The 22,931-nt window shown below is 41.9% G+C and overlaps 1 protein-coding gene and 1 long non-coding RNA gene across 6 annotated transcripts in view; one reads left to right on the plus strand and one right to left on the minus strand.

Annotated features, from left to right (window-relative positions):
* LOC310754106 (uncharacterized protein) overlaps window positions 1–22,931 on the plus strand; it is a gene marked incomplete at its 5' end in the record, with an annotated part of 138,910 nt that overhangs the window by 75,158 nt on the left and 40,821 nt on the right. Inside the window, 2 exons of one of the 4 annotated variants that reach the window (XR_014543619.1) lie at window positions 11,193–11,376; window positions 21,779–21,874. The exons of 1 other annotated variant lie outside the window; for it this stretch is intronic. Of the gene's footprint in view, window positions 1–11,192; window positions 11,377–15,847; window positions 15,930–21,778; window positions 21,875–22,931 lie in introns of those variants that run through there. 2 more of the 4 variants (XR_014543620.1, XR_014543611.1) reach the window with 2 other exon arrangements.
* LOC310754126 overlaps window positions 1–22,931 on the minus strand; it is a 48,290-nt gene that overhangs the window by 9,433 nt on the left and 15,926 nt on the right. For both annotated transcript variants that reach the window (XR_014543633.1, XR_014543634.1), the window contains exon 2: window positions 103–188. This is a non-coding gene — a long non-coding RNA (uncharacterized lncRNA). The remainder of the gene's footprint in view (window positions 1–102; window positions 189–22,931) is intronic.

The raw sequence follows: 22,931 nt of genomic DNA on the forward strand, positions 1-22,931 counted from the left end.
TTTTCTTCTGAAAAGGTGGTATTCACTGATACTGTATAAATAATAACATTAATATAACACTTTTGAATATTGAAAACACATCAAGCAATGTCAGTGACTTACAGGGCTGTTGGGGCTCATCAACCTGGAAATATAGGCCATCTAGGAGGAAGATTCTGACCCTAAACCTCCACTGCCTTGTGGGATATCTGTGCGAAAAGAAAAGGCTAAGTGGTCTCTACACACATCTGGAGTCCCTAAGAGGGTTGGAAGGCGCCTTGTATGCCTCCTTCCAGCAATTCCTGCAGCCAAACTGGCACCAAACATATTGCTCTGCTTTTTTTTGGAGGCAAGAGGGGGGTCTTGTCTCCTGGGCAGCCCAGGAAGTCCAGACACACTGCCCAGGCTTGCACCCCAGGGAGGTCACTTCAGTGCTGCTAACACAAAGGTTTGACTTTACCCCTGCAGGTGCACTCCATTGTCACTCAAGACAGACAAATGCCAACAACAGGACTGTTCACTGTAGCCTCTAAACTAACCTAGCACTGCCTCCTCCTGCTGCAGATGAAGGACTGAAGCTAGAGGAGTAGTGCTTTTTCTGATACAATCTAGTGATTTTGTGGCTGAGCTGAGATTTGAACTGCAGACTTCAGAGTTCTTAGCAACTGCACTGTGCCTGTTGCAGTGAGTCATAGCCAGATACACTTAGCAGGTGTGTCTGTGTCTGTGCGTGTGTAAGAGAGATGCCCTTAATCCTGCACGAGAGAGGTTCCAAATCTGTGCGTTCTTTGTATTTTAAGTTATTGTTTGCTATTGCAAACCCACAGAAATATTAAAGAAAATTATAGGATAGATTTACCCAGCATTGTGGAGGGCGGTGTGATCTTAATCATCCCACACTTTTGGAACGTCCAGCACTTTATGTTTATTTTTACCATGTAGCTGGCACCTGTGTTAGTCATAAAAAACAAAAAGAAGCAGGCTCTTTTTCAGACTTGAATCATCTGCTATTAATATTGCTATTTGGAAGTTTGTCTGTCGGCACTATTGGTTGGGTTAAGCTGGGGAAAGGCACTAGGCCAAGGTTGTGTTGAATTTTTTTTTAATGTATGCATAGCAGAAGCATGGATAATTCACATAGGTTCACATTGGTTTACTTTGCCATTAGGTGGTACGCATGTCTAGAGAACAGTGTTTGCAAGTGTCTGAAATGGCTTTCATAAATAGAAGATGTTTTGATTCCATCCAGAAACCCAGAGTGTCATCCTAGGTTGAAAACATTTAATAAAACCAGTATGAACAGCCACACTGAACAAAATAGGCTATTAGTCTAGCTCAGCAAATACTTTGGTGGTCATAGTGAGGCTAGTTTAACTGTTCCTTGGACCCTTAGATGTATTAACACAACCCACCCAACAACTAAAGTTTGTGGCTTAGGTACAGCAGTGTAGATTGAGCATAAGCCTACCTCACACCCACGAATCAGTGGTTCTTTCAATGTGCTTATTAAGTGCAATACTGTATTCTGAAAGAAGTCTCTATGGAGTTGTGCCTGGGCAGTAGCCTGCTCACTAGTTGTCTTACTTATTTGCCCAAGTGTTATGAAATGAACAGATGTTGAGTGGCTTGGTTCACACAAAATGCTACGCCAAACTATGACTTTCTGTGAGCTCCCAAAAAGGAGATTACAGCTGCTTTGTTCCTTCCTGGTCATTCTGCTACTGTTCATAGTCATGGCTTGATTTAGCACGTTGTCTGAACCTGGTCTTGTGGTTCAGCTCTCTCAAGACTATACGTGAGCTGTAACTAAGGTTTGTGCTGTGGTGTATGGCTTGTGGTTTGTTCAGGAGAGCCAAACCACAAGTCTGGATTCATATGTTTTCTCTCCTGCATAGAAAGAGGTATAGATTCACAACACACCCTCCAGTGCTTTGAATCTAAGCTGCTTCCTCCAGCCCCCTCAGCCGCACAATCCCAGCTGATTGTCATCACTGTCAGCTGAATAGTGCCAGCAGGCACTGGCAGTCAGCTGATCACTGCTTGCAGAGAGCCCCGTCAATCAGCTGATAGGGCCTCAAAGCACTGTGTGCCAAGACCACATAACACCAGTCCTGAAAGACCTACATTGGCTCCCAGTACATTTCCGGGCACAATTCAAAGTGTTGGTGTTGACTTTAAAGCCCTAAACGGCCCAGTATACCTGAAGGAGCGTCTCCACCCCCATCGTTCTGCCCAGACACTGAGGTCCAGCGCCGGGGGCCTCTTGGCGGTTCCCTCACTGTGAGAAGCGAAGTTACAGGGAACCAGGCAGAGGGCCTTCTTGGTAGTGGCGCCCGTCCTGTGGAACACCCTCCCACCTGATGTCAAGGAAATAAACAACTATCTGACTTTTAGAAGACATCTGAAGGCAGGCCTGTGTAGGGAAGCTTTTAACATTTGATGAATTATTGTATTTTAATATTCTGCTGGAAGCCTCCCAGAGTGGGCGGGGCATAAATAATAAATTAATAAATAATTATTATTATTATTATTATTATTATTATTATTATTATTATTCCTGTGTGGGTCCCACCAATCAGCTGATTTGGCAGCACCTGCAGCCCCCTTTTTGGCCCAGCCACAACTTTCCCTACCCCGCATCTCATGTCATATAATAGTGGGTGCGGCTAGACCAAAATGGCCTGCTGAACCAAATGTGGGCAACTGGTGGGGTCTAATTATGCCCATGGACTTGAGGTTCCCAACCCCTGTGCTAAGCAAAATCATAGGTTAGGTCAGCACAGCAGCAGAATGGCCAGGGAGGAGCAAAGCAACTGCAGTCACCTCTTCAGAAGCCTGCATGATCACACAAGGCCATGGTTTGACTTAGTGTGACTTGTGAACCAGGTTGTTGTCTTTGCCAGATGCCAAAGGCTTGGCCTGTTTTATAAATGGTGTGTCCTCATAGGTTCTACCAAAATTGCTGGTACAGTACTTGTGATAAATTAGAAATACACAAAATATCCCAAAGAAGCCAATAATGTTACTTTTCCTTACCCAATGTTCCCTGTTGTGCACTATGCCAAATGGAATTATACCATAGTTCTTCTAGGCTACCCAATGTAAAGATCAGTACAGTAGCTGTAGGAAGCTGTAGGAAAGTTTTGAATGACCATGTCTGAGTTTCTTCAAAAGCCTTGCATACTTATGTGCCTAGTTGTTGTTGTTTTTTACTGTACCAAAAATCCAAATAGCAAAAAATAAATATTTGGGCATATCATCCAGTCATAGATACTCTGCTGTTAGAGTTCCTGGTCCACCAGCTGAAAATATACTATGATGAGTTTTAACCTTTTGCTTACAGTAGTGACTATTTGATTTTATTTAACATACAGTCTCTAAAATGTAAAAATCAGATCAAAATTAAGCATTTGAATGTCCCATTGATTTCAGTAGAAGCCCACAGACTTCCATTGAAATCAGTGGGACTGAAAAATGCTTAACTGTGGATTATTGTGCCTCTGTTTCCTAGGTGGGAGGTAATGCACAGCTTGAAAGGAGTGTTTCCATTAATTTATTTTTAATGGGGTATATGGAGCATCTAAATTAATGGAAGAAGCTTCCTCGTGTTACTACTCACATCTGAACAGAGTATCTTTTGCACATGTATGCACTTAGTGTTATTTACAAAAATCACCATGTGTGTATGAAATGTGACTTGGAATCACTATCTCACATTTGCTGATTTATTGGCTTTAAATGCACAGACTTCAGCCATGGCACATCATGTTGGCAAAAGTGGCACTTTCTCAAAGCGGAAGAGAGAGAAGAACCAACAGAGGAAAAGTTAGATGCTTAGCAAGCTAATTCCGTAAGTGTTCTGAACTGAATGGTGGTTCTCTGGGAGCAAAATAGCAGCTAGCAAAGGAGAGGAAGAAACCAGTATTCATGTTTAATTTATTATGCCGGAGCTACTGCCTGTAGACTTACGGTAGATGGAAGCAACTTAAAGTCACCAAAGCAGGCCATTAGATAAGGAATAATAATTTTACAAAAGCTGAAAGAAGTTGGAGTTTATATTTATTTATCTAGAAAATTTATTTATTGGTACTAACTTCCTTGTTGGTATTCAACGTAACAGCACAAAAACGAGCAAGGAGAACTATGGGTGTGACCAGGATTTATTTTTGGGGGGGGCTTTATGTTACAGGGGGCAAAACCAAATTACCCGCGGAAACATTTGGTCAGTTAGTTAAGTATTTTTATTTATTTACTTGATTTGGGGGGGGGAGGCAGCTGCCCTCCTGCCCCTCTCAGCTACACCTATGAGGAGAACCTCCCATGGGCTACATGCTTGCTAGCATTGGTTGTGGTTTCCCAGATTGTCCAGTGAGGTTTGTTTCTGCTGTGCCATTCTAGTGAATGCAGATGTATGGAGCATGTTGTGTCCTATATTACTCAGCCTCAGGGGAATAAAACTCATCATCACATTTTTCCTTTACATATCTCACAGTGTATCATGGCAGCAATGAGTTCACATGTAAAACAAAACAAAACTTTCACCTGGCATTTGCATGAGATTTAGAGAAAATAACACTTTGCAGGATGGAATCATACAACCATGTTCCTCACCATTATAAAACTTTTTCTTCTTCTTTTTGACACATAGAGGATGGCTTTATGAAAATGTCCAGCATGCAGTTTCCTTGTCACATAAGTGTTGGCAACGGGAGCTAAACACGTGGTAAAAAATGTTTTGTGAATCAGTTGGCAGCATTAGCTGCTATATTTGAACTGTAAAAAGTTAGTAGTTATTTGCCAGAGAAACTTTTCCAAAGCATAGGACTATTCTTTATTAATGGTCAGCCCAGATGTTCTCTGTTCATATTTCCAATGTGTGCTTCTTCTTGTTATTAATGTACTTCCATCAACATTCATGATTGCTTATTGCTCGCTGTTATTTATTGCGTCCATCTAATTATGTAACCGTAATTTCTGAAATAAGTATCTTTTTGTGTTACAATTAAAATGTATTTGGCTTTTCGAAAATACAAGAAGGTCACATTAACTTTGCGACCTTCATGCTTAAATGCATTAACTGCAACCCATCTTGTTTTGATACTTTCCCTTTGTGATCCTCAGTCATAAACAGGCTGACTCACTTCTGCTTGACAGCATCCACCTACACAACCTGCTCTTCATAGATAAACACTATTAATCTGCTCTAATTCATGTAGTAACCATCTTGAAAGAACATTGAATATGGATCTGTTGTTAGCTTTCCAAAAATAGAAAGTACCCAAGTGTAGTAGTCATCCAGTGATGAAAAGACAGAATTGGTAGAACTGGAATCAAGAGCATTCAATTAGTATAGCCAGAAAGATGCTCATCATCTAGCATTTTCAAGTGGTTCAGAAAATGGAAGGAACTGCTCTTAGTAGGCAGTACTACGTACAAGGAGATACAAATGATATATGAAGCCAGGGAGAGTGAGGCTGAGCATCTGGATCTGTCTCAGTCCACGATAAATATAATAATAAATTTTTTTGGGGGGGGCGAAGTTATTGGGTTTTTTGGGGGTTAGTTTTATTATATGTTTTGTGTTCTCATTTTGTATTTTTATGTTGTGAACCACCCTGTGACCCTCAGGTGAAGGGCAGTATACAAATTTAATAAATAATGATGAAGACAATAAAGGTAGGCCTTCTTTCACTGGTAGCTGGTATTTTGTGATAACTCTGCAAACGAAAACTAGTTGGGACTAGAGGGAGGAAATTCTTGGGGTGACCGTCCCAGCCCTGTTTTCTGGGTGATTTCTGAAGTGATTATGTTATACTGACATGCACAAAGTGTGTCAGAAGCACAGTTCCTATGGGTAGAATCCTGAGTGAAGAAGCTACTACCCATACTGGTAAGAGCAGTAGCAGTGACTATAATATATTTGCCATGAACTGAATTTTTTGCTGGCTTGGGTTGCTGTTGTCTGTCTCATATGAGGACCTCTACCCCTGAGCATTGCTGTGATCGTTTGCTGGGAAGAAAAACAGCTTCCTAGACTTCACCACACTTTTCCTGAAGAAAACATATTTTGTTTGTCAGACCAGCTATAAAACCCAAGCAGAGCAACACTTACTCTTTGGGATTGTTCTAGATCAGTGGTTCCCAATTAGCTAAGTATTGCAGACCTCCTGTTTTTCAAAAGCCCCCCCACCCACCTTTTGAAAATGTTGATATCTCTATTGTAGTTTTTGTGAATGGTGCCACCAATTGGTCCCACCAATTGGGAACTACTGCTCTAGATAATGTGGGAAATTTAGTGGTAGATGCCCATTCTATTTCTTTGGGATATGTGGACTTTTGGAGGGCATTTTATTGGGCACTAAATGTGCAGTGGAAAGTGTCGTTCACTGTCCTCTTCAGAAAATGTGCACACAATAGCTACAAGTTTTTTAAAAAAAATGCTACTGGAATGGTTACAAAAATGTATTAAATAATTAACTAAAATATGTTTATGCACATGCCAGCTCCGATTGTAGTCCTTGGTAGTCTTATAGCAAATGAAAAATTGTCTAGACAATGTGGCCTAAAGGAGGTAAGACACATCTATTGAGACACCAGCACATCTATATGTGCCATGGGACATATTTGCTGATATATGATTCAGTAGCTAAAACTCTTACTAATGCAATAGGAAATGATTCCCTTCCACCAGCTATTGTTGAAACAGTTATGGACAATATATATCACTTTTAAAAACTCGTGTTCTTGTACATGTGAAGGCAATTTCCTAAAGAGTAGCAGCGGGGCTGGCCCAGGACATTTTGGCACCTGAAGTACAGTGGTACCTCGGGTTAAGAACTTAATTCATTCTGGAGGTCTGTTCTTAACCTGAAACTGTTCTTAACCTGAAGCACCACTTTAGCTAATGGGGCCTCCTGCGCCGCTGCTGTGCAATTTCTGTTCTCATCCTGAAGCAAAGTTCTTAACCAAAGGTACTATTTCTGGGTTAGCAGAGTCTGTAACCTGAAGCGTCTGTAACCCGAGGTACCACTGTAAATGACAAAATGGTGTCTTCTCTGCCAGGAAAAAATGGGTGAGTAAAGATCTACATCAGGAGCAAGGGTGGGAGGAGACCGGCTGTACCTCCTATTTGCCAAGAAGCTACTGTAGTGTTGGCATGGGGGCATGCCAAAGAGAAGACAGATCTGGCCTCCAAGGAGCACTGTATTCCTTGAAGGCTGGATCTGCTGTCCCTGTGGATCCTGCCACCTGAGGCACTTGCCTCACCTTGCCTCATGGGTAGGATGGCCCTGAATATCCATATTCCCCCAATCAGGATATTTGTATGGATGATGTTGGAAGAAACAAGTCAAACAGAAGGGATGAAAAGACAGAGCTGTAGAGTTAGCTGTCAATTTTAGTAAGTTATGCCTTCTTTGCAAGAATCTTTTAAGAACTCAAATGCAGCATTCTTTATCTTCTAATAAAAATATACAACTTGTCACTAAAAACCAACCTCCATACCAGAGGACAAACTCCTTAGTCCAAGTTGTGTCCCAAGTAAATCGGTGGCCATGCATAATAAAATCTAGAATTATTAAAAATACAGAAGAAAATCTTTGTTAAGAGAAGTCAGACTGGGTTCTGCAAAGTCCTTCCCCACTAATCTTCTAGAATATTTTGATAGTTTCAATGGACACTGTTGAAATGATCTGGTGGACCCTATATACCTGAGCTTCCTGCTAAGATATAGGAAGTGCCCACCAGTGCGAGTCCTGATGCTCACCCCTCATCACTATCCCCCATATCACTAACCATGTTTGCTTTTGCAGAAAAGGGAGGAAGCATAGTAAGATATCCTCAGATGCCTTGTTTATTCTTGGTTTATCCTGCCTTGCTTGCACAAAGCTTACATGGAAGCTCGACTATGTTCAGTCTTTACTGAGCATTCATTCTGATTTGTTTACAGGGCAGTTATACAACAATGAGCATTCATCCTGCACTCATCTTTGTTTGCTTACAGGGTGTTTATATTTCTCCCTGTTAATCATTTGCTCACCCCACATCTTTTCAGTATATTTCACAATCACTTTCCTAACCACAAAAAGTCCAGGATTTTTGTAAAGTACATCTGTTCTACTAGGGCAAGAGAGCACTTTAATCTACCTTAGTTGTGCAAACCTCAAGTCCCTCCTACAAAATAGTAACAGCCTGGAGGCATCCTAGATACCTTGCCAATCATGTCCTTCATTACTAGGAATGTGTTTTCTGGAAATGTGGCTTGAATTTACAATGGGAACTATATATTCAAACATTTGTAAAGGCATTGAAAAAGAAGAAGTGAGAAATCATATTGGAGAGCTGATGTGTGCACTCCTGAACAAAACGGAAAAGTTGTTAAAAAGACACAGAGTGCATTTTCGACTGAAACAGACCCCAAGCTTTGTTTGCTAAAATGTGTTTGTTAAGGCAGGACTCCAGTGGAACTCCAGTCCTTACACAAGACCAGTGCATGTATACTGCTGTGCAGCTGCATAACAAAGGGACTGAAGACTCATATAACAATTGCATAGAGAGCAGTGTGTGAGGAGGATTTAGTAGAGTTCATACTTTCATGTGGAATTCAAATCCAAGCTGAGGAAACACCCCCATTTCACTCACACGAGCACAGAACAGACATTCACTGCTGGCAATAATGTGGCTCCTTATTCATTTCTCATTCATTAGCTGTCATTTTGCTGTGCTCCCGTAACAAATGTCTAAATGGAAGCAGAGAAAAGAACTGCCACATAAGACAAACACTGCCTCTGTCACAAAAGTTCCCCTTGAAAAAAGAGACACAGACATTCCAGTTGGAGCAGTTGTGCAGAGAAAAAGGGAGAGAGCCTCCATCCTCTGTGTGTGTTTTCTCTCCAGCAAATAAATATCTAATTTAAAAGAGATTGCGGCAATCTGAAATTTAGCTAGGTTTCAGAGAATGGATTAAAAGGAAATCTCAGGTAGGGCATCTGCTTCTGGGCCTCTGGACTGGTTTTGTGGCTTCTGATTAATTTCACAGCTCTGAAACAGTTTGATTCTCTCTTTTAGTCTCTCGAGGCTGTAGAGAAGAATAAGCAACAGGGAAACTGGTTCTTGACAAAGTGCTATGAAATGTATTGTTTAGTGTTTTTTTTAAAAAAAAGAAAATGCAAGTGCTACAGAATTCTGTGGTGACCAATGTAAGATTTTGAGTTGATTAACTGCTGTGCCTTGGGCTATCTGGCAAACATTACAATATATTAGGATAGGTGGTAATTTGGTGGATATTTAATTTATGACTCTTTTTCTTAATTAAAATAAGAAAAGACATTCATTGTTAATAAAAAAAAAGTCTGCTGTTTATAACAATGAAACCAGACCAAAAACAATGCAGATTAAAACCCACATTTTGGATTTTATGTGAAAAGCCTCCTATTTATCTGAATCAGTATTCAGATTTCTAAATGCGTACATACACTCCTTAACTCTCTCTTGTCAGATTTTTTCTTAGAACTAGATCTAAAATCCTGCTTCTTAGAATAAAATGCTGAAATGAATGCAGATTTTAATTGCCTTTTTGTATATGTGGTAGGCTTTTATTTACTCATTTTCAGTAACACAGGGTAAATAAGCTGATCAGATCACAAGGACATTTTGAGAGGCGTCCCCAGAAGCATATAACTTCCTGCTTCTCTGTTTTTCCCTGAAATTTCAATTAGCTTTGGTTCTCCTTCCTACCTGTCCCCATGTGCCCTAAACGGCTGCACAGTGTTGTTGATGCACTGCTTACCAGCTGCTCTGTTCTGTTCAAGAAACAGCTTAATTTTAATGCCATGTGGAATGAGTCTTTCCTACATTTATGTAATGTGTTTTCAGGGCACAACTTCAGCACTGAAATGACAGGTCTTTGTACAGGGCATATCTCCATACTTAGGGCTCATCCACACTTCCTTTTGTGCTGCTTTTCTAGGCACAGGTTCACACTTTAAAGCTCTCTGTCCGAGCACTTCTTTTTTATTTTTGCCCCAACACTTTCTCTGAAAAAAACCCACTCTTTACTGCTGAAAACAATTCTGCAGAAAACCTGAATTGCTATTTGTTCCAATTCAGCACGAAAGAGTGGGTTTTTCTTGAAGAAAGCAAAAGAAGGGGGAGAGTGCTCAGACATGGGCTAGGAAAGTACAGACCTTTGCCTAGTATGTGTGGGGCAAAAGGTAAGTGTGGATGAGCCATTAAACTAGGATAATGGTTGTTCTCTTGCCCCCAGGGAAGCCTAGGAACTGTAGTTCTGTGATGGGGCCTAGAAATCTCTGATAAACTACAACAGACTCTCCAAGTGTCCCTATTTTCCAGGACAGCCCTGGATTTACAGAAGCTGCCCCAGTTTCTGATTTGACCCCGGAATGTCCCACTTTTCCTTAGGACGTCCCTATTTTCACTGGAGAAATGTTGCCGGGTGTGGAGTTATGCAACCCCTGAGTCAAGGAGGTAAGTACAACCTTTAGAAGACATTTGAAGGCAGCCCTGTATAGGGAAGTTTTTAAAATGTTTTATTATGTTTTTATATACGTTGAAAGCCACCCAAAGTGGCTGGGGCAACTGAGTCAGATGGGCTGGGTATAAATAATAAAAAATGTTGTTGTTGTTGTTATGGAATAAAGGTAAAGGGACCCCTGACCATTAGGTCCAGTCGCGGACGACTCTGGGGTTGCGGCGCTCATCTCGCTTTATTGGCTGAGGGAGCCGGCGTACAGCTTCTGAGTCATGTGGTCAGCATGACTAAGCCGCTTCTGGCGAACCAGAACAGCGCATGGAAACGCCGTTTACCTTCCCGCCGAAGCGGTACCTATTTATCTACTTGCACTTGGCATGCTTTCGAACTGCTAGGTGGGAAGGTGTTATGGAATAGGACAGCCCTATTTTCATTGGAGAAATTTTGGAGAGTATGCTACAACTCCCACCATTATGTGAGGGAATAATTTGTATCAGTATATATAGTGTAGACATTCTCATGTACCATAGTACATAGCACCTTCCTCTTTGCATTGCTACTCAGCAGCCAAAGTATATGCAAGAAGGCCATGCTGAGGGATGGAAATATTTCTACCTTGCTGCAGTTCTGTGATCCCTTTGAAATGCTGTCATAGGCAGGGTAGCTTATTGGTCAGACTGGACCTAAGTAGCAGCTATAACAAGAAGATTTCACACTTGGCTGAACCACAATGTAAACTGAGTGGTACAAAGAGATCATCTAACATGATGATCAAGTCTCTAAAGAGAGATAATAGTTCCATGCCTGACATACTTCCTGTGGAGGACAGCTTCAACTGTCCTGCATGAAAAAGCTTGTAACTGTACTCTGTGGATGGCCATGGCTGATGACCTCTTACTGCCAGCAAGGTAAGGACTGAGTCCATTCTTGTTTAGCCTAAGCCCTTTTCCCATGTTCCTTCCATTCATATGCTGAATATGTGGAGGGAGGGGGAGTAGAAATGTACCACCAGCAAAAGTGTGAAAGGGCCTTTTATGCACGTATAACGGTAGATTGTAGTGTCCTAATTATATAACTAGAAATCCTGAATATGTGGAGGAGCTTATTTGTGGGCAACTCCTTTCACACTTCCGTTGAACATGAAGTGATAAGGCAGGGCCAACAGAAAAAGCCCTGTTTTCCCTTCCTGTCACTCAGTATCTATTGCAAGCCATATGACAAAGCAGCCAACAGAAAAATTCCATGTATGGAATATTTGGGAAGATGTGTTTCTGATGTAGAGAAATGTGAAGGGGGAGAAAAGGAACAGTGTTATGTCAGTAGTGTGCAACTAGGATAAACCTCAGCCTGATTTCCTTTCCCGAATGCAAGTTTTTTCTTCAGAGAATCTTAGAAATCAGAACATTATTACTAATGATAGTTTCCATTTTCAGCCTGTAGGGAAGCAAACCCTCTTGTTCCACTTGCAGCCTACACATTGACGCAGCATGCCTTTCTTTTTCTTTTCTTTTTTTTAAAGAAGGAATCTAATTTTGAAGTGTCAAGCAGAAATAAAATTAGAAATCCTCAGCTGGTGTAAATCAGCAGCCAGTATAGCTTCATCCAATGACTAGCTTTAATCTCAACTTTTTTTTTTTACAAGGCTAGAAGTGTGACATAGTCATATATTCATGAAAACAGCATTTATGACCTTAGCTCAGTAGTCCTCGTGGCAGCCAGCTGCTGCTGTGTGTGTTGCAAAAGCTATTGATTCTTGGTGGTGGTGGATGGTGCTCATTTGGCCAGAAAGGGTGGAGTGCATGGCAGCTAACTAGGCAGAGCCAGGGGTTACATCAGGTGAAGTTAATGGCATTTGCTCTTACAACAAAACCGTTCATAAAACAATTTCCCAGGAGGCAATTGTAGGCTGCATCAACAGAAGCATAGTGACCAGATCAAGGGAAGTACCATACCTTGGTCAGACCACACCTGGAATACTGTCCAGTTCTGGGCACTACATTTTAAAAAGGATGTTGACAAGATGGAATGTGTGCAAAGGAGGGCAACCAAGATGACCAAGGGTCTGGAAACGAAGCCTTATGAGGAATGGTTGAAGGTGTTTGATATGTTTAGCCAGGAAAAGAGGAGAGTGTGAAGAGATGTGATAGCCATCTTCAAATGCCTTAAGAGCTGTCACATGGAAGATGGAGCAAGCTTGTCTTCTCCTGCTACTGAGAGTAGGACCTGAACCAATGGCTTCAAGTAACAAGAAAGGGGATTCTGATTAAACATCAGGAAGAACTTTCTGACAGTAACAGCTGTTTGACAGTGGAACGGACTCCCTCAGAAGGTGGTGGACTCTCCTTCCTTGGAGGTTTTAAAGCAGAGATTGGAGGGACATCTGTCATGGATGCTTTAGTTGAAATTCCTGCATTGCGGGGAGTTGAACTAGGTGGCCCTCAGGGTTCCTTCCAACTCTTCAATTCTAGTATTCTATGAGACTCTATTCTATGAGTAACTTGCCCAGGAAACTGAGTATAGACTCCAGTTGTGTGTACACTTACTGACCCAATGAAGTCAGTAGAGTTTTCTTCCAAGTACACTTACATAGGATTGTGTTGCATATCCCATCATTACCTCACTCAGATGGCCAATAACAAAAAAGGATAGAAGAGATCATTTCATCAGGTGCAGCTTGTACAACAAGCTACACCGCAGCAGCGCCGGCTTGCGTCCGCGACTGCAACTACCTGGGGCCGCAAGCCATCACCAGGATGTGTGTGCATGCTCAGGGGCATGCTGACATCACTTGGGCAGGTAGTGCACTCATGCTTCTGCACTTTGTGGGTGTCCTGGCGCCCATTTAAAATGTGGGGGCTAGGGCATTCATGGCCCCAGGGAGTTGGCGCTCCTACTACACATTCCATAGGTTCCCTATTGTACACAACCATTATAGTTAATACCTGACCTATTTTTGCATCTAGCCACCTCATTTTTCTCCCACACCCTTAAATTCAATTCTTGTATTCATCTGCCCCGCCTTGACTACAGTCTTAATGCATGCTTACATGGGAATAAGCCACACTGAATTCAGTAGGACTTACTTCTGAGTAGATGTGCATAACATGCTTAAGTCCCAACAACATCAGTGGAACTAAAGCTGCAGTCTAACACACACTTGGAAGCATCCCAGTGAACACAGAAGGACTTTGATCTGACTACGCATACGTGGGATGTCGCCACATATTTCAAGGTCTTGATTTCAGTGTAATTTAAACACACCTAACTTTCAGTCTGTTTCCCCCAGTGATTATATTGCATGGTATCCAAACCCAAGAACTATTTGCTTGTAGAGACCACAACCCATTCAGAGATGAAAGAACAATGCCCCCACCAAAGATATAGAAGGATCATCCTTTTGAGCCAAACACAAATGGCATTTTTGCCTGAAATCCAAAACAAAAATACTAGAATATATTAAGGAAGTAGCTTTGCTTTAAGACTCAAATTCCACCAAGAGGCAGATCCATCTACAAAGAAATTCAGTAAAAACATTGCTATAAAAATCTGCTGGCCTACGCTTACCCTTGTGTACATGTGCCCACCTAAGCAAAATAGTTTTCACTTAAGTATGTGAAAAGGTAAGGCTTAGATGAACCTTTTTTGAGGGAAGGATTTCCCTAGCTGAGGTGCAACTGCTGAGAAAAATACAATAAGATGGGTCTCACAGGGACCTTTTTGCAAAGGGTAGGAGGATTCAGATGAGAAGAAAGCACTCCTGGAGGTACATTATTAGACTATGGCCATTGCTAGCTTTAGAGAGAACAACTTCACATTCTGCATGGCGGGGGGGGGGGGGAGCAATGCCACAGCAGCAATACAGGAAACAGTTTAGAATGCCATCACAGCTTACACCTCTGCTTTCCAAAAGTACATTTTACTTTCAGCCATGTATTTTCACTTTTCTCAAGAAACTGATGTAGCTGCTATGGATATGTTTAAATTAATTCCTTTGACAACAGGGTCATTCTGTAGTGACCAATGTAACTTTTGTAAGCTTCTTTACATAATGTTTCATGTTTTAGCTAATATTATTTAACTCCAGTTAGCATTAAACTATTTGTTAGGTAGGGACACGGGTGGCGCTTTGGGTTAAACCTCAGAACCTAGGACTTGCCTATCTGAAGGTTGATGGTTTGAATCCCCGTGACGGAGTGAGCTCCCGTTGCTCGGACCCTGCTCCTGCCAACCTAGCAGTTCGAAAGCAGGTCAAAGTGCAAGTAGATAAATAGATACCGCTCCGGCGGGAAGGTAAACGGCGTTTCCGTGCGCTGCTCTGGTTTGCCAGAAGCGGCTTAGTCATGCTGGCCACATGACCAGGAAGCTGTACGCCGGCTCCCTCGGCCAGTAAAGCGAGATGAGTGCCGCAACCCCAGAGTCGGCCACGACTGGACCTAACGGTCAGGGGTCCCTTTACCTTTACCTATTTGTTAGGTACCTTGATCTTCCCTAGAAAAATAATCAAGAAGTATGTCACTAGTAGTTTAAATGCTTTCTTGTTAACTGTGTTTTAAAAGCTGCAACACAGGTAACAGTTTTTCAGCCTCAAAAATTTATCTGTAGCCTTGTAGATAAGTGCTTTCTCTAAAACTATGAATCACACCACCCCAACCCACCCCACATTTATGGCAATATACAGAAATACCTAATGTTTCATAGGCAAGTGTCAAATGTATGGTAATGATTATTAGAAAATGGAGAGAAAAGGTTATATGGCAAATGACCCATGACCAACGTAATGTGACCAATGTAACATGTGACAATTCATTGATAGAGGCCACTTTGGGCAAAGCATGGCCACCCACCCTACACTTGATGTCATGAAGCTAAGGGCAGGTCTTGACCAAAAGGCTGGGAATTGGCCAAAGTTATTTTGTGAAGCTTCCAAAGCACCTGAAGACCAATTGGTTTTCAGGAGCACAAAGCAGGGACCCAGGGCTAAGCAGGATTGCTTCACGTCAACCAATATGAAGGGAGAGCAACCCTGCTGAGTTCAGGCATGCCTGAGAGAGCTGCCTGCAGCACTAAGCACCACCAGGAGAGGGGGCAATCCTTTCTTTCTTTCTTTGCCTGCCAGTTGAGGACATCTGTAGTTGGTAAATTCATTGTGACTGCACAGGCCTTCTTTAGTGGGAAATGCCGTTAAGTGGCCAGATGGGGTTGATGCTCGCCCCCTCCCATACATGCACATACCCCTCTGGCCATAGCTGTATGATCTGCTACTTCTTTGTCTTTAATTCTTATTTTAAAACTTTTTTCCCTTGGAAGGATTTTAAGAATTGCATATGCAACCCCCTCCTCTGTTGGAGTTTCCATGTTCCTGATGTGGAGAATCTCTCAGAAGAAGTTGTATGCTAATTAAGGCCAGGAGCTCATCTAGTTCAGTATTATTGACACTGTCTGACAGCTGTCAGGAGCCAGAGTCAGGAGTAGGTCAGTAAAACACCTACTGTTCGTGAACTCTTTATTCAAAGCAACCAAAACAGCCCAGTCCTAGTGGTCACAGCAATCCTTCCCACTAAGTATTGCCCCAGTGAGGCAGTTGCAAGGACTGAAGGTCCCAGCATTCCCACTGGTCTCTAAGGGTCCTCCCCAGTTCCTTTCCCAGCAGCCCAAGGCTCCATCACCTTGTATCTCATTGGTCCACCCTGTTCCTTTCTGTGCATGTTCTGAGAGACCGGGGGGAGAGGAGTTGTTCACAGCAGGGGGGGGAGGACCCCCCCCCAGATCCTTCAGCAGCCTGCATTATTGCATCCTCTTGGCCCCCGTCATCTCCAGCTTCCTCTTCTGCCTCTAATCCTTGACTGCTGTCTGCCACAACCTCTTCCTGCTCACTAAACCCTGTTGCTCCTTCAGCTTCCAACACCGCCTCTTCCCAGTCTGCTCCCTCTTCTCCCTCTGACTTCTCATTGTTGTCCCACCACCACTCCCCGGGCTCTGTGCCATATTCCTCTAGGGGTTCCCCAGATGGTTCCTCCCCACCACTCCTCTGCATCCAGCCAGTCTATGACAGCAGCTCGGGGAAGAAATTCAATTTGGAGTGTATTTTAATGGAAACCTGTCTATTTTGCACTCCTTGAACCAATATGAAAACCAAAGTAACAGCTATCTTTCAAAATTTACACTTCTCCGAATTTTGTGATGTGATTCTCCACCCAAACAATATGCACCAAAATTGTTATATTAGGGGAAAGTGTTCAAAATAAATGCATTTATCAGTGGAAATAACATAAAAATGTATTATATTAAGAAAGATTCCTTTCAAAATATGTATATACAGTGGTACCTCTGGTTATGAACTTAATTCGTTCTGGAGGTCTGTTCTTAACCTGAAACTGTTCTTAACCTGAGGTACCACTTTAGCTGATGGGGCCTCCCACTGCCGCCGTGCGATTTCTGTTTTCATCCTGAAGCAAAGTTCTTAACCAGAGGTACTATTTCTGAGTTAGCGGAGTCTGTAACCTGAAGCACCTGTAACCTGAGGTACCACTGTATTAGTTAAAACTGTATTCAAAAGTACGCGTCAGTAGAAATTTGTACTGATCAGGATTTTTAAAAAATGCAAATTGTTATGGTTGGAAAATGAGAAAATGAAATTTGTCCATCCCTATCTGGAGGTGCTAGGGATTGGACCAGAAATCTCTCACATATGCTCTTCCAATTAGCTGTTGCCCTTCCCCTGATTAAAAAAATGAAATGCCATTTCTTCTCTGGATGCTATTTCAACATATTTTTGAAAGAAAATAAAGGAAGAGCCAACATTTGTTTGTCCTTTACTGAGAAACAGATGCAGAAAATGACAAAGGGTGCTGATAAAAATAATTAAGATCTGCTGGTTCTATCAACCTGTAGTAGAACATTCCATCTTTCTCTCTCTCTCTTGATATTGTTTAGTCTCCCATGGTTTCTCAGCCTTGTGGTGCTCTTGGATTTGTTTCAGTGGTGGCAATTTCACACTGAGGAAATGTTCACCAACTGGTGGCAAAACTTCAACTCTCTCTCCCCCCCCCCCCCCCCCCCGATTTGGAACCAGCAGCTGCCATTCATGCTTTCCATGACCTTGAGGCTGTGACTGCTGAGACATGCTCTGTACATTGCTATCCTTAATGGCTGTTTGGAGACAGCAGCCACTGCAGATTGTGTCCACCTGTCTCCTTATGGGACTGGATTGCTAGGAGTGCATTATACCAGTGCTGGCTGCCAATAGCTTTCCAGTTGTAACTGCTAATGCTATGGCTCTTCATACCTGAAAGACAGCTCAGCTCCCTTGGGTCCAATTCAGATATTTTAAGATCGACTAGAATCACCCTCTTGACAATACTATCTGTGCTTCATACTGAGAGGTGAAGAAGGGAGATGTTCTACCGTGGTGTTTCTCTTGAAGGTTTACTAAATCCCGAGCAGCTTTTATAAGCACCAGAAGATTTTATCTTACTTGTTTATCTTGGGGTGGGCATTTGATGACCAGGGATGTTCAGGTATTGGATCCTTTATCTTAATTATATTTTAGAATTGTGAATCTGCTTTCAAGCTGTGAAATGCAATAAATATTTGGGACCATTTGCATTATGCATGAAAGTTGGGGGGGAGCCCAAATTGCACCAAATTATGCAAGTTAAAGAAATTATTTAGGTCACTCTGACTGCAGAAATTGTCATGGAAAGCAGGACAACTTATTGCAAGGACTGGAATTTCAAGCCTTGTGCATGGAGGGACTTGTGAGGCTTCAGTTAGGAGCTGCCAGAATCTATATGTAGCTTCTGTATGGTAACACATTACACTGCACACTGCACCAACTGGTCCTGGGCCTGAATACTATATATATATATATATATATATATATATATATATATATATACACATAAACATATATCACACACTCTATAAAGCATCCTTAAGATACGCAAGTTCAGCAGATGGCAAACAACTTCAAACTGAGTGACTCATTATAGTTCCTAGCCCCCTCCAAAGGCTTGGGCAAAAAGGTACATCTTCACCTACCAATTTTCCATTCTGTGCACATGACCAAACCAGTATAAACATCGCTGAGACAGAAGTGTGAACATGCTGGGAATGTGGTCTTGGAAGGGCACATGTTTGTTTGAGACTCTGTCCTGCCATGTGATGCCCAAAATCTTCCTGATATGCTATTATTTCCATTTTTGCAGACTCCTGGGCTGAAGGTGAGAGTGAGTATAGGGTTGATGTGAGAGTTCAACCTCATGTTCAGACTTCATACCTCAGTAAGCTATTTGGTGGGGAGAATAAGAATGGACAGAAATCTCATTCTCAACAGCTGGTTAGGGGAGAGTTAAAATAATGGACTGGCAGTTTAAATTTATTCATAGTCAGAAGCTGCTAATGTGCTGTGTGTGTCTTTAAATGAGCAAAACCTTTTTTAAAATATAAAAATCTCAAGTGTATTTGCCTTCTGATGTAGTCAAACTTTTTAAAAAATATCCTTTGTATCTACAAGAGAGGGAGAGGCTGCCAGGTTTTCTTCCAGCCAAATCACAGCAGATTTAATGTGTGTTTCTTTTGCATATTTGTCACTTTACCATCTTGGAGAGGGGTTATGTGGAGTATATTTTTACTGCCTAGGCAAACATTCATGCTGTTCAAATGAATGTGTTTTCCTTCAAATTCCGTATCTCCAAACTGGTGCACAAATACTACCTACACTGCTTTTCTTTGCAAATGGCAAGGTTGCTGGTTATTGTTGATGTTGGTTATTCACGATGAGCAGGAAAAGTAGAATCTGAGCTCCCATTAATTTATCAACACAAGTGGTGTTGATGGGGATATGCATTCCCCTAAAGCTTCCCAATGTGAATATTAAGCTGTTTCCCTACTTCTTGTCTCACCCCACTACTTGTGCGCAATGCAGCTATTAAAAGCATAAGAGGACCCTGCTGGATTAGCCAGTGGCTCATCTAGTCCAGGATCCTGTTCTTACTGTGGCCCCTCAGGTGTCTTTTGGAAACCCTCAAGCTCAAGAACACTCTTCCCACCTGAGGTTTCTAGCAACTGATAATCAGAAGTGTTACTGCCTTGGCTCATGGAGGCAGAGCATAACCTTATCATCCTTGAATTTGTCCAGTCCTTTCTTAAAGCCATCTGAGTTGGTGGCCATCACTGCCTCCTGTGGGAAGGAGTTTTATATCTTAAGTATGTGCTGCATGACAATTACCGTATTTTTCGCTGTATAAGACGCACCGGACCACAAGACACACCTAGTTTTTGGAGGAGGAAAACAAGAAAAAAAATATTCTGAATCTCAGAAGCCAGAACAGCAAGAGGGATCGCTGCACAGCGAAAGCAGCAATCCCTCTTGCTGTTCTGGCTTCTGTGATAGCTGTGCAGCCTGCATTCACTCCATAAGACGCACACACATTTCCCCTTACTTTTTAGGAGGGAAAAAGTGAGTCTTATAGAGCAAAAAATACGGTACTTTCTTTTGTTGTCCAACATTCAGCTTCATTGGATGTCCACGAGATCTAGTGTTACAAGAGATAGGGGGAAAAAAAACTTTCTCTATTCACTTTCTTCATGCCATGCATATTTTTATAAACTTTTATCATGTGATTTCTTTACTTGCCTTTTCTCTAAACTAGAAAGTCCCAAATGCTGCGATTTTCCCAGTAGGGGAATCTCTCCATCCCCTTGATCATTTTGGTTGTTCTTTTCTGAACCAGAGGCTAATGGCTGAGTGGGCTCTGGGCTGAAGACTGTGGGGCTTCAATTGAATTGTATTTTCCTTCTTATTCTTAGAAATATCATCTATAAGGAAAAACTGAAGTGATTGGAGATTTTATTTAAAGCTTCTATTTTAACAAAATATTCTTAATTGATTATATGGCCTTTTATCAAAAGGACCAGTCAGGCCCAAATCCACTTAGATCAAAGTTTGTACATCAGATACTCCCAAACTGTTCACTGGGTGTGAAGCTTTTAATTGCCAGGGAAGGATGTTTTCTAGTAGTAAATTCCTGTGTGTGCCTATTGAATTCAGTGTGTCCTACTCCCAGGTAAGTGGGGTTATGATCTCAGCCTCAGTATGTACAAAGACAATTGTGCCAAAGAATGGCAGTCTGCAAATATATTTACTGTATTCTACATTGGCTTGCTGCTCCGTAGCATAAAGCTTTTACAAGAAATTAAAAAAAAATTAAACCCCAAATATTGTCTAATCTCTTATATGCCCAACTGATCACTGTACTCTGCAGGAGAGGCCAACTTGCAGATACCATATCATTAGGAGGTCTGTTCCATCTGATCAAGCCCATAGTGTGACAGCACCTGCCCCTTGGAATTCCCTTCCATTTCATATCAGGCAGGCACCATCTGTATCATCTTTTAGTGCCTGTTGAAAACTTTCTTCTTTCAACAAGCCTTCTAAGTGGAGGGTTTTTATTCCCATCGGCTTTGTATATTTTTATATATGCAATTTCAAAAATTATCCTTACATGTGCATTTGGTTTAGAAATGCTTTACTGTGTTGTTAAATCTATTAAAAATGCTTCCTAGGAAGCAATCCATAAATAAATAAAATAAACCACAAAATACATGGATGCAACGGACACAAAATCATAAATCACTGCACCCCTGAAATTAAAACACAGACTTATAAGATAGGAGGCCCAGACTTTGTAAATTATATAAAAGGCCTGGGCAAACAGAAAGATTTGATCCTGGTGCCAAAATGACCAACAAGGTGCTGCTGGGAAGGCTGTGCAAATACTGGGGTGACGCTGCCAAAAAACACCCTCCCTAATGGCTAGAGCAGCATAAGGCCATTTGTGAGAAGGAAGTCCTCTGGGTAACCTGGTCCCAAGCCAGCTAGGGCTTTAAATATTAACCCAGCACTGTAAATTAGGCCAGGAAACAGACTGGGAGTGAATGTAGCTGACAAAACATAGGCATAATATGGTCCCAGTCCCAGTTGATAATCTTGCAGAAATATTCTGGACCAGATGCAGCTTCCGGGTTGTTTTTAGAGGTAGACCCATGCCCAGTGTTAGCAGACCTTCAGTAATTGCAGCTAAAGTATCTCCATCCAAGTAAGGTTGCAGCTGGCATATTGGATGAAGAGTTTATATACTTGTCCTTTTGCTTCCCCAGCTTATCCCCAAGGAAAACTTCTCTTTGGCGCTCAATCAGCACAAATGGCATTTCAGGTTTTCCACAGGTTGCCATTTCTTCCTATGTGTTGCCAGTGCTATGAAGTTGTTACAGTAAGTGCCACACTTTAAACCAGTGATTTTCTTTTAGATAAAAAGCTGCTGTTACTCTGTACCCTTGACTACCCTCATTGGTGCAAGATGGACTGGAAAGTATATCACCATCTGCTCTGTACAATGCAAATATGTAGGTCCTACCCAATACCTTGCGTCTATCTGTCTACCATCTATCTATATCATCTATCATCTATCTATCTATCGTCTGTCTGTCTGTCTGTCTGTCTGTCTATAAAAGAACCACCCATCAAGTAAGGAAAACATGCACAAAAATCTGTTTTCTGTGTATGGGTTTCACGTGAACTGGGCTGCCTGTCTACCATTATTTTTCAGATGTAAAAATGTCCATAATGCAGAGAAACCTGTGGGCGCTGTGACCCAGGCCAGTTATTACATGTTTTAGCTTAAAATAAGAAAGCAGCAGCAACAATACCAATAAAAACAATTTATGCATGCACAATGTAATATAAACTCTTAATAAAATCTCAGAAAAATGTAAGAAAGAGTGTGGCTGTGTTTTTTTTAAGTGGGGAAAGAATAAAAACAGATTCCTGAGTGAATCCCCTGAAGGCACCAGGAAAGTAAAAAGTGTGCTGGGTCTCTTTAAAGATGAAGAATGAAGGAACAATGGCAAATATTTGGAGGGGGCGAGTTTGTTTAGCATGGCTTGAGGCTCCAGGAGCTTTGATGAACCCTAAAGCACCCAGCAAGAAGTCTATATGTGTTGGATGAGAAAGTGGAAAGAACCAAACGGCAGCATTTCTGTGGCCAGCATTTAAGACATTGAGAGGCTCCTGGAAGGAAAAGAAAGGGAATGTTGGAAGCCCTTGTCACCAGCAGGAAAAGAGATCTCATGAGTCTACCATGACTCAGGTAAGGAAACAAGATCAAACAAGTGCTGCAAGCGTGTGTGTAATCAAGGGCTACGCAAAGCACAAAATGCTGACAGGACTCTTGAAAAGGAAGGGGGATAACTTGGAGGGACAAGAAAGCGACACATTCTGCACAGTCAGCATTTTTTGAGGCTGGCAACAACACTGCTTGTTTCTGGCAATTGAATAGGTGCTGTCCCCACCAAGGACATGTTTTTGCATAATAGAGATTAGATGGTTTATTTGCTGTTGCAGGGAGAGCCAGAAATCTTTCTTCTTTTGTGGTAGGGCCTCTGTTACCAGGGTGCCATGTTT

This window comes from Podarcis filfolensis (genome assembly GCF_964270895.1).
Source record: "Podarcis filfolensis genome assembly, chromosome: Z".
In the NCBI taxonomy this organism is placed as follows: domain Eukaryota; kingdom Metazoa; phylum Chordata; class Lepidosauria; order Squamata; family Lacertidae; genus Podarcis; species Podarcis filfolensis.